The following is a 15,718-nucleotide window of genomic DNA, read 5'->3' on the forward strand; positions in this document are numbered from 1 at the left end:
TTCTCCGCTGGTCACAGCCAGCAGAGGTTCATGAGGGGAAAGTCCTGTCTGACAAACTTAGTTTCATTTTATGGTAACTAGGTTAACCACCTAGTTGGCCAAGGGAAGCCAATTGATGTAATCCTTTTGGATTTCAGTTAAGCTTTTGATATTGTCTCTCACGGTATTCTTCTGGACAAACTGTCCAGAATACAGCTGGTACTTACTAGTGGGGTTATGCAGGGCTTTATTTTAGGGCCAGTTTTCTTCAGCGTCTTCCTAAACAACTTGGATGCAGGACTCAAAGGTATATCAAGTAAATCTGCCAATTATACTAAATTGTAAGGAGTTCTGGACTCCTTCAAGGGCAGCCTTCATACCAACTATATGAAGTTTAACAAGGGCAAGTGCCAGATTCTGCACTTCAGAAGGGTCAACTCTGGATGTGCATACAGGCTGGGGAGAAAAAACACTGGAGAGCAGCACCATAGAAAGGGACCTGGGTGTCCTGGACAAGTTGAATATGAGTCAGCAGTGCCCTGGCAGCCAGGAGGGTGAACCGTGCCCTGGGGGACAACAGCCAGTCAAGGGAGGTGACTGTCCTACTCTGCTCTGCACTGGAGCAGCCTCACCTTGAATATTGTGGCAGTTTTGGGCACCACAATATAAGAAGGATATTAAGCTATTAGGCAGTGTCCAAAGGAGGGCTATGAAAATGGTGAATGACCTAGAGGGGAAGCTATATGAGAACCAGCTGAGGTCATTTGGCTTTTTCAGTCTGGAGAAGAGAAGACTGAGGAGGAACCTTATTGCAACCATACAACTATACAACTTCCTTGTGAGGGGAAAGGGTGGAGCAGGCACTGATGTCTTCTCTGTGGTGACCAGTGACAGGATCCAATGGAATGGCATGAAGCCGTATCAGGGCATGGTTGGATATTAGGAAAACATTCTTCATCTTAAGGGTGGTTGGGTGCTGGAACAGGCTCCCCCGGGGAAGTGGTCACAGCACCAAGCCTGACAGAATTTAAGAAGCATTTGGAAAATCCTCTCGGGCACACAGTGTGTGCTCTTGGAACTGTCCTGTGCAGGGCCAGGAGTTGGTCTTCAATGATCCTCGTGGGTCCCTTCCAACTCAGGATATTCTATTTCTCTATGATTCAGAATCTCTGCTTTTGGCTTATGGTGTAGTGAAACTGATACTTATCCATGAGACCACTGTAACCTCTCTTAGTTCCAGACTCACTTTCTGCAACCATCTCTGCTGACAGCCTAAGTCCACAGTCCTCAATAGCTATGCCTGAAGACCAATATTTCCTTTATTTCCCCACTGTACCTTGAAGGCTCCTTTCCTCAGCAGATACCAGCATCCTAGGCTTGAAGGAGCTACTGTAGTGTTTTCCTCAGAAACACTGGTGGAAAGTTAACTTGGTGAGTGAAGGAAACCTGCAAGGGGAAAAAAGAAAAAAAGGGGGGGGGGGTGTGAAGCTGGGGGAAAACAAAAAAACAAAACCAAACCAAAACAAAAAAGCTGAGAACTCATTTTGGTGCTAGGAACAAGTGTGTACAGCTATTTACAGAGGTTTCAGCTACGTGAATGATGGGAGGTAGCCACAATTGCTTTGAGGTCTCTAGTCTCAGCAGGTCTGTGCTTGGCCATAAAGTGCTCCTTGTTTCCGATTGTTGGATCACCAGGAGGCTGGCCAGAGAGCACCTCACTGGCACATAAAAAATGGATGAGATATGTCTGTTTAGCACAAAATCCAAAGGGGTTGCAAATAGCCACTCGCTGCTTGCAGCAGCCTGCACCAGTTCTCACAGTGTTCGCTCTCATCCCCCCTGGCATGGGTATAGAGCAGACTGGCTTCAGAGACCAAGCGGTGCTCGGCTGCAGGTCATGTTGTCTGCCTCACTCCTCCTACTACTTCTGAACGCTGGCATTTGCAGCACCTTTTTGAAAGCTATCACCCTCCTTTCCCTCTTCGCTGTTTATACTGGATCACATTCACCATCCTCTTGGCTCTGACATACAGTTATGTCACGGACCGTCTGGATTCACCAACAGGTGCTGTGACTCTGAGCACAGGGAAATGAAAGCAGTCCCTGTTCCCTTCATTTGAAGGTGGACAGGAGCTTTTCTTCCTGACTTTGAAGCCCTCTCTTCCAGCATGACTCCAGCTTCCTGTTCACACTGCAAGGACCTCTCTGATTTAGGAGGGGAAAAAAACCTCTTTTTAATTGACACCCAAGGGAAGCACCCATGATGGGTGAGGAGAAGGTTGTGTGTTCATGGTGGTAGAAGCTATGTCTGAATGACCCGGGGTGTTTAGGAAAGTTGAGGGCAACATAGGAACAAATCAAAATGGAGGACTTCTGTTCAGGGTAAAGCACCAGCTAAGCCTGAGACTAGTGCTGTACAAGTGTAGTGGCTGATTGCCCTGTTAAGTATGACTGACTTTCTCATGCAGGATGAGATGACCTTATTCCAACTCAGCAAAGTTGTTTCTACACCTAAGCAAAGGGAAGTTCAGCATTCTGGATGATGGAAAAGCCAGAGTCAGTGAGCACTGCAGGCCAGGAATATGAGCAAGCCAGGGCCAACATGTGAGACCTCCACCAGGTGTTCTTGGCCATCTTGGTGGGGCCACCTCAGAGCTCTTGGCCCACCATAGGTTATTGTATTTCAAATATGGGATTTCAGGACAGAGTGATTTAGCCCATCAGGAAAAGGTCTGAGCCCTGTGACACTCCAGGTGAAAGTGCATGTCTAGAGGTGACTCATGGAGTCACACTTGCAGACCTTGAACCTGAGGCACTGGGAGCCTGAGGGGTCTTGTGGAAAGATGTGAAAAAGGGCCAAGGCAGGTGCAGTACAAAATGATGCAGATAACTGGGCAGGAAATGTGTTTTTGCAGTGAGGATATTTTTAAATCCATCACTCAGTTCTGTAAAACCAAACCTCCCACCATGCTGCTGGGGGGAAGGGGGCACAGTGACAGCAGCAGAAAGCAGGCAAGGACTCAGCAAAGCTCTCGGACACCTTTGTCCTGATGTTACAGACCTGGAAGCAGACATGTCTGTTATTTATAGGACAGATAAAGTCTGATCTCAGCCATGCCTTCTGCAGAAACTGAGAGGTGCCATGTGCAGGGAAATCTACTTTGGTCTCCCCTCTGTAGCAGACCAGAGGTGGAAGTCTCCTGTGCTGTCCCACTGCTTTCCTTCCCACCACGTCTCTCCACCACTCTCTGAGGGTATGTTTAGAAGATAACGCTTCACTTTGTGGTGCTGCTTATACTTGCTCATTCAGTGTAAATAACTGTATTAACTTTATAGGCAGCCCTGGTTTGAACTGACAGAGGTTCATGTAGCAAACTGGAACTACGCCAGGCCCACCCGAGCAGCATCCTGTTAGTGCAAGGTGGAGCCTGAAGAGCTCTCAGGTTGGGAGGTCTCTCCAAATGAATGTGATCCCTCCTTGTTCTTACAGATTAGTTTTAACACTGACACAATGGCTGCCAAATGCTGAATCTGCCAGAAATGTTAACAAAAAGCACTTTGATCTCATTCACTTGTTCTTGTTAAGTATGTATTGTATTATTTTGCGGTCAGAAGAAAAATGTTTTGCCCTTGCATATCACTCATGTACAATAATCTATGTGCTGTGTTACACAGGGCTTCTGCTTTTCACTGCTTTTTGCTTTTGAGCTGCTTACTTTAGCAGTTGTTGCATGCTATACATTTGTTTAAACACTTTCGAGAGGTTTTATATTTTTTATATAAAAGACTGAGATTTTTGGATATTTGCTGACATTCTCATCTAAACAACTGAAGAATTTACTTTTTATTATATGGGTAAAAGCTACTAAAACATCATTTTAAACTTTGAAGATATTCATTAAGCTCTCAACTTAGTTGTTAATGCAGTTCATGTATCTGTTCTTGACACAAAGTTTACATTTTTCTAACCACGTATATTATACGTGAGCAAAGCAGATAACATTCACTAATGAAATGATACAGTGACAACTATCTAGCAACAGTACTTCTTGCAATACATCAGCCTCACAGTGTACTGTAACAATGGTAGTATATGAGTCAGTGTAATTCTCATCTTCAAACACAGTAGAAGTTTATGAAAAATGTAATCCCCACCAGCAAACAATTAAAAAAAAAAAAAAAGGAAACTGTTGATGAAGAATTTTTGTGCCAAGTCAAAGTACTACATTTGTTTACATATAAAATTGAAGCACAAGACATAACATGTTAAACTTATTGCCATGAGGCCCTGAGTATATTACTTGTGCTATATATCACACTGTAGTTGATCAACTCTTAATCTCATCTTTGAAGGTTAAATTCTGACATGTGATCAGGTAAAACAAAAATTTCCTGTACTCTTCCTCTAAAGGTTAAAAGTCAGAAAAATAGATACACATTTAGGAAATGTTATTCCACACCTATAAAATTGTCTAATGGTTCTTTTTGAAAAGGGAATTTTTTTTTTTATCCCTGGATTATTGAATATCTGATGGGTGTATCTTAACTTCATAGTCCCCTTTCTCAGTGCCCTATTTTCATTACTAAGAGCTGGTAGGTCTGCTTTCTCGTTTTTCTGTTTTTCTAATTTGGTGCGATACTTTCATGAAGAATCATGTCGCTTCTGTTTGGAGGTTTACTGTCAAAAGGAGTATGTCTTTATGATAAGATTTATTATCATGTTGAGTAAGTATGAGGATCAGCATATTACTGAGACTTACTAAGCCTGAACCCTGACATGACAAGAAATATATTATGGGAGGCACTGAACAAAATACAATACAAAACTTGGCACAATTTAGAAAAGTTTTTTAATTAAAACTGTTATGGCCACGTTCTTTCTGTTGGTAGCCAGTGTAACCCACATCACACATTAACAAGAGCTGCTTGAAGATACTGACCTGCAAAGTTGCTGCTTCAGTAAAACTGGGACATGATAAGTGTTCCTAAACTGGTCTCTCTTTCTGAAGATTTCAGGGTCATCAAAACACCAGTTGGCTAGGGTAAGCCCCTTTGCCTGCATACAGTCCATGAAATGGGAGATACACTTTTAGGATTTCAAGATATTGGGCCATTTCAGTCTTATTAACTGGAGCTTGTATTCATGCTAAAAACTTATCTGTCATCCATTGGATAGATGTGTTGTTCTCCTGAAGCTAAAATTGCACTTTTTAGCACGTTGCCACTAAGGATACTGAACTTCATGCTGATGCCAGTGATATTGGACTTGAACAGCCAGAAGGATCTGAAAACCCTCATTTTTACCATTTCACTGTCAATCCACTGTCTTACAGATAAAATGACAAGAGTAGAGGTTGTCTGGGATTTGAATGTTGACCTCCATAGTTACAGAGGTTTTTTGATGACAGGTGCAACCTATTTGTTCTCAATGATTCTCTCCAAAGCACTTTTGCAGTTCTCAGGCAATGACTATCATTAGCAAATCACTGTCCCACTACTCACTTTAATCACCACTGGGTGATTAAAGAGGGTGAGAGGATCAATTCTGATTAGCAGCAATAGAAATGGAGATATCAGGACTGTGGGGAGGAAACAGAGGTAATAGAAGGATAGGGGAAGGCACATTCTCCTTCTTACCAAAATAACCCTTCAAAATACAGACAGCTTTGCACAGTAATCTATAAATTTCCAGAATGTGTCACACAGTGTCTCTGTTCATGTTGTCAAAGTCTCCCACAGCTGATAAAATTTAAGGCAAGTGGTAGCTGCTGTGCACTACTTATTCAAAATGACAAAGTGTGAAAATAATATCAATGCATGAATTCATGGAGTGGGGAGGGGGGGGAACCACTCTGCTGTTCTTGAACTCTGTTAAGTAAAATTGTGCAAAAAAAAAAAAATTAACTAAGCACCTTTACTAACTAGAAGCTACACATGGATTAGTCACAAGTACTTTTGTACAAATTCATTCTGATTTAAGCCTTTCTGGAAAGGTTTTATAGTAAAGCTGAACTGGTTTTGGCATGGCTCTCTCCACTGGTGCTTTATTATGAAGAAGTAAACCTCTCATGCATCTGCTTTGCGAGAGACTCAGATTGACTACCATTCTTGAAGAATTCACATGGTGCTTACAGCTTGTTCCTGCTTTTAGATTTCAACCATGATGTCTTGTTTGCTAACAACTAAGGTCACCTTTGTTACATGGCAAATATTTAAGATCAGTGTAATTTGTAATCTTCACATAACATCCAATTCTAGTACTGTCTTTCCTGCATTGTCTTTCAAGAATAAAGTGAGGGATCTTCTGCAAGATTATGCAGTTTTGAACTCTCAGCAATCTAAGCAAAATATTGTGTAAAATTTTCTAAGCTTCTTCAAGCAGTTTCTCTTTACAGATACGCTGAGTCTGGTTGGGAGGGCTTAACCCACAGCTATGGAGCACCATGAAGCAGCTTCACATCAGTTGTAACTCAACAGTTGAATGATACTTTAAGTAAGCACTCTGAATTAACCTCCAGGGGAAGACCAACTGGGAGAAAAGGTGGAAACACTGTTAGCTGGGAAACTGTGGCACTTATTGGGCAAATACTATTGTACTTATTATACAAGCACCTTTTTTCCTTCTTTATATCAAGGATTCTTGACAGGATGATTGTTATTCTAAAACCAAGAGTAGAAGATGTACCTACAATGAATTCAGGTAAAAATGCCTAAAATTAAAAATGTCCAACTCTTAAAATTATAGGATGCTGTATCACCTTGCTCAGCTGTAATTGTTAGAATAGAGCCTAAAAACATCTGTCATAGGCTGAATTTTCAATTTAAAGGATCCACCCATTTTTCAGAAAGACATTAAGGAGAGAATTTTACCCACATTAAAAATAACATTATTTATCAGAGAAATTCCAATGCCTTACTGTTTGGGATTGAGGATCTGAAGTATGTCAGGGCTGTGTGTATAAGACTGGTATTAAGACTCTGTCTTTAGTCATTCTTTGAGAAATTTACCCAAATTTGGTTCAAGAATAAAATGATGAAAATTGTCAGTTTGCCTCTGATAACTGATCACATTAGAGGCTGATACCTGCCTTTCCCCAAGAACCTGTTTAGTGTGCTCCATTATGGGGGGGAAAGGCAAAAGAATTTCTTCCCCTGCAACTACTCCTGCAGGGACTCAAGGATGTACAATCCAGTGACTAAAACCACACACAAGAAAACTCTCCATTCCCACTACCCTTCCTGATGGCTTCCAGCTCTCTGAAACAGAAGGAAGAAGCTGCTTCATATCAGAATAGCTTGCAAGGAGGGCTGGAAGGAAGGGGGAAGAAGTGGAAGGAACAAGGGAGAGGGCCAGAACTGGAGAATGAGATCAGTAGGAGCACAGGAGCACAGCACCCACAAACTTCAAGTCATGCTGAAGACCCCTGAGCTTCTGCAGGCTCCAGTGTTGTGTACCTGGCTAATGGGATCTGATACCCATCTCTTTTGATACCCAGCCCTTACAGAGCCTTATATCAGTTACCTTTAGATATCCAGCACCATTAGATCCAGATCTGAATGCTACCAATAGCCAAACAGGGAGTCAGTAGTCTTCCACTCACAGAACTGCTGCATCTTGTACTGCATGTGTCTGCATCTGTTCAGTTTTTACTTTGCAATTGTATTAAAGCAAACCTATTTTAAATACCTTGAGGTTGAGGGTTCACCTACTCAAACCCATGCATTTGTATACCACACTGTGCTAAGCCAAGTAGAGTTTCTGTTTCTCAGTGTTGTTCTCTTCATTCCATCAGGAGAATGAAATCCAAAATAAGGGAAACACTTAAGAGTTCCAATTAACTTCTGAAAGCTTGATGAGTGCTAAATATATCATGTGGAGCAGGAAATAGACCAAAAGGCCTACAGTTCACTGATGTGTTTGTTTTAGTCCTTTGTGCATTTTCTAAAGATCCACTGATTGCTCTGCTATATTTATTTGGAAATGTCACAAAAGGGAAGGGGAAAAAGGATACCACAGCAGAAAAGAAAAATATATTTGCCCATAGTTGAGTGGGAAAATAAAACTATTATCATAAAGATACAGAATTTCTGTATTAATTTTACAGAGAATAAGCTATTTAAAGAAAGCTGAAGCTTAACACTTTTTAAAAATAGCTTATGCATAATTAATTATATTTCCTAGATTGGTATTAAGCCCTTCTTGACTATAAAAACTGTAAGACTTTTTATTTTCTTAGACATTAATAAAATTTGAGATAAGTCAGCTTTAACCTCATTTTAATGGGGTTAAAAAAATTAGAATAATGTAAGAAATGTGTGTCTGATTAGAAGATTTTTGAGAAACCAGGGAATTGATTCCCAAACCACAGAAATTCATTTTATGCATATGTAATTTTTCTGAGTAATTAAACCTGTTCAGTGCTGGCAGAGGAATAGGTAATGACAAACCAGGGATTTAACTGCTTATTCTCCATTCAGCCTATAGTTTAAGCTGCTGCATTTCTGATCCCATACAAACCAACCAAGCAGGAGTGCACAGCTGAGGCTATTGCTCCAAGAGGATGTTGTACATATAGGCTCTGAAATCATGGATTACAATCTATTGTGCAATACTAAGAAGTATTTTCACTTAATAGAAAATTGACTATTCCTCCGCTTGTCCCCATCAGTGGTGATTGCCATCTATGGGCACTGCCAGATATTAGAGAACAGAGGCTCTCTGATCAACAGCTTCAGGGCAACACAACCAAGCTGAACTTAAAGACTGATGGAAATCATCACTGTGGATGCAGAAAAGGCAAATGCAGAAGGTACAGCTTAGCTGTGAATGTAATGTCCTGACCCCAGCTCAATGATCAAAGACATTCCATAACAAGCACTAAGTTTCTGCAAGCTGCCAAAGAATTTGGGTGCAGTACTAGGAAGATGAAGAACAGATTATACATCAGTAGCAGCTACTCCCTAGCTTGATGAGGATGGATTTTTTAAAAAATAGCTAGAAATATTTACAAGCCTATTACACATCCACAAAGATCCTCAAGGATAGAGGTATGAATTATATTGTGCTGTAGTTCTCCAAGTTACTATTTAAAGAAAATACAACAAACAGGAGTTATAGGCTGGAAATAGAAGAGAGAGTAATGAAAGAAATGGTGAACTAAAAAAGGAGAGGAAAGACTAGGAGAGAATCATGACACAAGGGTAGCTTTGAAGCCGGGAATCTCCTGCTCTAAAGACAAAAACATATCGCTAGAAAGTCACATTACAAAAATTAAACCTTTTGGCACCTCTTTCCTGTAAGGGCTCCAGGAGGGAAGGGGATACAAATATCACAAGGTGTCTTTCATATTTATCATGAACAAGAGGTGTTGTGGTTTTAAATAGCAAAATGCAGTACACGCACTTCTCGTAGAGCAGAGTTGCAAGTTACTTTGACCATCCCCTCTCTCTGTGCCTATCTAGCTCCTCAGGATGGAAACAAGCTCTCAAAAAGGAAACAAGCTTTGCATGACTGGTTTGCAAGAGCATCTGGTGTCTTGGAAACTGCTTCTTCAGCCAGTTCTCTTGGCTGCTTTGGAGATGCAGTGATGTTCAGCTGCAGTATGGTTAGGCTTGCTTCCCAGATCATATCTGCACTAGCCCGTGGAACCTGGGTCTCCGAACTACTGGAGGTAGATGGAGAAACTGCTCAGAACATTTACATGGCTGGAACAAACTTGCACCAGATGGCCATTCAAAATAGCAGTCAGAGAGAAGTGTCAGATTGAACAGATGCAAGTCTTATACTCGAGAAAAGTCTTCTCGGCTGCCATTTTCCTCTGACTCATCTTCTAGACGAACTGCGTTTATTCCGGCTGCAGCCAGTGTTGAGTCACAGAAGCTGCATGTCAGGCCAGTTCACTGGGCCTCCTCTTTGGCTAGGGTGAGGAGGGCACCTTAGGCAACTAAACTTTTTTGTCAGTACATGCAAATTCTCTCTTATTTTCACTTACACCGTTGCTAGGACAGTGGCACAACTTTAAAAGCACTAATGCAAATACAGTTAAAAACATATCAGAGATTTCTAATGATAAAGAGCACCCCCTTGATTTTAAGGAACATTGGATCAGTCTTGCATTAAATCAGAACTTTGGCTTTCATCACTAGATGAGAAAAGATATTTTAAAAACAAAGTATCCAAGATCTTTATAGATTTAATTATGTGAAACAAAAAGTTGCTCTGAGCACTTGCACCTGTATGAAATGCTCTTTCAGATTTACTGCTTTTGAGAGAGCTTTTTTCCTTAATATTTCAAGAACCACCTTTTTCAATACTTAAGCCATGATTTGTATTAAAACTGGGTAGTACAATACAATGACATGAAAGGTAAAAATAGAATTGGAGGAGGTTTTTTTAATTTCCTGCTAATTTCCTCCACATACTCTGAAAGGTTTACAGTCATTTCACCAAACACTGGTACTGTCTGCACTAAACATATGGTCTATTTTGGTCTTCTTTCAGTTCCCAAAATAAAAACTAAGGGTCTTCTGTGAATATCTTGCCTCCCCAGCTAGAAAACATGTGCATGCAGCTCTGTCACTCTTCTTTCTAAGCTACAATCAATCTGTGTCATGGAGGAACAAGTTTCACCTCCCACCTTAGGCTAACCTAAAAAATGTTGTATATTCCCTTGCTCCAGCTATTTGACTCTACCTCTATCATTTTCTTCTGCTCTCTTGAAGTTCTTTCTATTATATCCTCCCATTTACTGAGGCAGGAGATTTAATTTACCATTTTCTTGTCATAAGTTTTTAATCCCTTTCAATAAAAACACTCTCTGTTGCTCTTGTTGTTTCTGGAGGGGTTTTTTTGTAGTGTTTTTTTTTGGGGGGGGGGGGTTTGTCTGTTTTGTTTTTTGGTTGTTTGGGTTTGGGGGTTTTTTGGAGTGGGGGCAGGGAGTAGTTTGTCAAATAATATCTTTATGCTACCAAAAGTGAGGGTTTGGGCCAGTACTGTTCAGTCCATGGACCAACTCCAACGATTTCCATAGAATCCTTTAAACCATGAGGAACCTCAGAGGCATTTACATTTCTCCAGAGATACCAGGCTCCCAAGATTTTCTAAGTTAATTATTCACCATATAGACTTTTCCAGGGTGCCATAAAATAAACAAACAGCAGAACAAGAAAGATGGTTTCATAAAGCCTCAACAGCATATACAAGGCCAAAACTCTTTATTCCATTTTTTATTATTTTGATGTATTTTTCCATGGCATTGGACCAAGTTATGCAACAAAAGGAAGACTGTCATCATTTTAATTTTTGGGCTACTGCATTGCCTTGATTCTTTGGCATCAATGAGTAAACCTGCATGATTTTTGTACAGGGAGAAAACATCCTGCTTGTAGGTGGTGAAACACCTGCTACCCAAGCTAGAAAGGCAGCAGCTGTTGTTCTTAGCGTGCCTGATTTGAGGAAAGTAGGATGTTGTCTATGTATTTTCACAATGCCATTTATAAGGCATGTAGTAGCTTGCTACCATATGAATTATTAGTTTTGACAAAAGAAATAAAATTTTAATACAAGACCTTGACAGAAATACTCAAAAGGCATTTTTTGAAGCACAGGCTGAAGAAGTCAACTTCTTTGAATAAATTCTGATCCTAGAAGTCCTTTGTTGCCCTCCAGAAGAGACACTCCAGAAGCCTGTAAGAAAGTCCAGCTTCTTACATTGTTCTGAGACAGTGGTTCTGCCACACTTTAGGTAGCCTGTATTTCTGTTCAGAAACCAACTGCATTTGCTCTGGTTTGGATGGAATATGGTACATCAACATATTCAGACATCAGGATGCTTGGATTCTGTAAGGAGACTCATCTGGAAGTAATGTACATGTTGCAGTTCTTTGTAGAAAATGTTTAATTCTAATTTTTCATGAAAGCTCCTTCTCTTAGAACGACTCATCTGCTCAAAATTAGGCATGTAGTTGTTTGTCTTGCTGACTTGAGGCCATACAATACACAGACCTCTGATGCTGAGTAATTTATGTGTCTGCATAAATCAATGGGCAGCCAACAGAGGAGAAATTGGATTCAACAGTTTCACATATGCATTCTTCTTTTATGGTCAAAAGATCATGGAAATAACCTCATACGACATGCCTTTGAAAGTTCCTTCCTTCTTCTGTCATGTCTGGAAAATGCAGTAGGTTATGATTATTTACAAGATTTTTAGTGAATAATTTACAATCATCAGCATAGAAAAAATGTGGACTTTGCTATGTTCTCCACTATCTGAAGTTCCTTCTCTGCTTTCTTACCTTTGAAACGTTTAAATGTGTGAAGGCTGCATAAAGCCTGAAGAAGTCCTAGTCCTGTAAGAGAGTCAGACGCTGACAAGAAGGCCATGTGTCCTGTTCCAACTAGCAGAAAAGATTCTGTAAAGGGAGAGTTTCAGGACTGTAACTGCACATTTCCAGCTCCCTCTGAGAAATGAAATGGAATGTGCTGAAGTGAAATGCTTTTAGAAACACATCTTGTTGGTCTTCTTGAGTTACAGATGAGCCTTCACATTGAAAGCATCTGAGCTATCTTGTCCTTTTAGCATTACAGAAGAGTTTTTCATATCTGTATGGAAAGTGTAAGCACACATCCTTGCCAAATTGCAGAAAAGATGTGATAAATCCAGTAATACAGAATAGAATATTTGCATAGATGTGAATAATGCAACAGAGAAGAGGTAAAAAAACAAATGTGGATGACTCCAGACTGGTAAAATCCTCATTTCCAGCCTTGATTTGCTTTCTTGACATGTACCAATGCTTGTGGGCTTTATTCAGAGGGAAAGGAAACACACTTTGCTAGGTAAAATACACACTGAAGTAAAGGTCTTTCTAAAAGTTATTTACCAGGCTGCAGTCAGCAGGTTTCAGCAGGCCATCGTGTAGCACACTGACAGCAGTGAAATCCCAGAGGTAGAACCCAGTGTAGCTCCCCCTGGACAGCTACCCTGCAGGATATGGGAGTGGCACAGGGAGCTTTTGAGAAGGACAGTGGGACTTGCCATCACACCAAGGGAAAGACCCAAGCCCTCTCTCCAGGCAGGATGCTGGGACATGGCAGGGATGCCTGCCTGTGTGGGGTGCACAGGCCCATGTTGGGCATGAGGGGCTGCCAGGCACAGGAAGAGCAGCCCCAAGCCAGCCTCTGCCCTGGCAGCTGTAGCAACACCAACGCAGCAGCAAGGTGAATGAATGACCCAGCAGGTTTTGTTAAAAAATTAATTGCCTCAAAAGGACTACATGTATTAGGCCAGACTCTGCTTCTTTTAAAATCTTATTGAGCCTTTACCTTATAATTCATCTCTATTTTCCACCTCATGTTCACTAACGGTAGAGACCATTCATGTGCATTTAAAGCTATTCCTGTAAAATGAATATTAAATATTTAATTCTTGAATTATATCTTAAAGCCAAAGGTGTAAGAAAGAGGCAGCATCTCTCAACCCTTTCTAATTTAGAGGTGGGGGTCAGAACTGTTGTTAACCCAGATAAAACTGGAAACATCACAAGAATTATGAAAATGATGCAATTCTTTTTTTGTACCAACTAAAATCAGAATGACCAAATTTTCATTGGATTTTTCCATATAAAGGGACAGTCAACAGTGGGAATTGAAGAAATGCAACTAGCGACCAATCCTTTCTTCCCCTCTGAGCTCCTTCCACTTATGGTGCAAACTTTGCTTGACACTGATTTGTTAATGCTTTGTATGTGCCTCTCTCTGGTCATGAACAAAGCCTCTAACATAGCAGGCAGGAGAACATCTGAACTAGGCTGAAATCACACCAGACGGCATTATTTGAGTTTTATGAGTGTGCACAAAACAGACGATCCCCTCTACCCTGGCTTTAATAGTTTCCTTCAAGTCTGGGAAACGACAGAGAAAGTAAACAGCAAGGTAATTAAAACATGTATTGCTTAATTTGTTGTTGTGGGCGGCTGAGAGTTTTTTGGACAGAGTATTTTCCCTTTAGGAAGTATCTGTGCTTTGAAAAGAAAAACATCTGTTGCAAATAGTATTTTTTTTCTCCCATTACTCAAAAGTCTATTAAAAAAATTTTCAAAATGGCTAAGTTCAACATTTTTAGTATGAGAATTCACCTTTGGTTCATATAATCCTTCAGAACTTCAAAGTACCCATAGTAGAAACTGCAAATGAGAGTCAGAATCCAAATGAAAAGTCTATAAATATTGATGTGCAATATCTTAATTTACTCAAATCACCATGTCTTATTTAATAAATTGCTGGAATGAGCATGTGTAGGAGTTTGATTTTTCATCCCGATTCTAGATGAAACCTTTTGTTCAAATGTCAACTTTCCCAAGAAGGAAATACAGTTTCCTCATTGGCCCTATTCTTCATGAACCTTAACTGAACAAGTGCAGGATACACTGATTTCTGTCAGCAGATCACAATGAGAATATACTGTGATAGAAATTGACTCCATCTTCATTCCAAACTATCTTAAGCAGTTCTGTTAATATAACAGGCTTGTGGGCATATATTATCCAGTGACATGAGGCCTAACCTTTCTCTTTCAAGCAGTTTCTCATTTCCTGACTTCAACAAACATAAGAGAATATCACATGGTGAAAGAATGCTGTGAAAAGCGTATTGAATCATCTGGCACTATTTAAACCATGAGATGACATTTTATTTTGCTTATTCTACATGGAAATTCCTAACATCAGCTCTTGCTCAAATACATCAGTCCAGGCTCTGCTGTTTCTTTTCAAACATTCTTTATTCTCCTCTTCTTTTTATATCTTGTTGTATCTTTTTATCTTTTAGCTTGAATATGGATTTCTGTAGATGTCTAAAAGGAGAAAAACACCCAGGATCTGAAATTTTAATTTTTCTTTCTGAAAAAAATATAAACGCAGAATTATTTAGCAAGCCTTTTTTTCCTCTCTCTTTTTCTGTTTTCTCTAGACCTCTTCAGAGTCATATCTAGTCAATAGACTTCTAATAACAACTCCTTGATGGTTGCCCTAATACTTCAGGGATGCTCTAAGGGAACCTTCAATGCGTAAGTGTCAAAATAATGACATTATATGTGTTTAAACCAATTGATTTCTGGCAAAGTGGCTAGTATGCTCTGGAGGCTCCATTTGCATACCACAGTGCTTCTCAGTCCAGACTACTCATACACCTAAAGCTGACCATTCTCTTAAGAGCTTTCTTGGAGGAGGTCCAGAGCTCTCAACACCTTGAATGGCTGAGCCCCAAACACAGAGTTATTTCCCAGAAGAGGTAGCACTTAGTAATATTATAAAAGTAACAATTTAGGAAAAAAATATATGACAGTATGAAAAGGAAAGAAAAATTAACAAAGCACAATAAGACATCACTTGCATACCTCTAGAGACAAGTAAACAATGCATTACAGCCAGCAAGTAGCAACTGATTGCTGCCATTTGAGCCAAGGAGAAAAGGCTGTGTTGATAGCAGGGAGGATCTTAAGACACTGCATATGTTTTCATGGATTTGAAACTCAAAAAGTACTATTAGATCTTCTAGTTATACTTCCTTCATAGTGCAGGCCATAAAAATTCTTGCTTCTCCTCCTATTCAGTAATGACTTGTGTGCTGGCAAGACCAGTCTGCTCCCCAGGGGCAGCCCCAGCCTTAACCTGAAAACTTCAACAAAGGAAGAAGTGGGTCTTTTGGCCTTGATAGTCTTGTTACAGCCCATCCATT

The sequence above is a fragment of the Empidonax traillii genome, unplaced genomic scaffold, assembly GCF_003031625.1.
Source record: "Empidonax traillii isolate 1590-97213 ecotype Southwest subspecies unplaced genomic scaffold, ASM303162v1 scaffold806:size288228, whole genome shotgun sequence".
In the NCBI taxonomy this organism is placed as follows: Eukaryota; Metazoa; Chordata; class Aves; order Passeriformes; family Tyrannidae; genus Empidonax; species Empidonax traillii.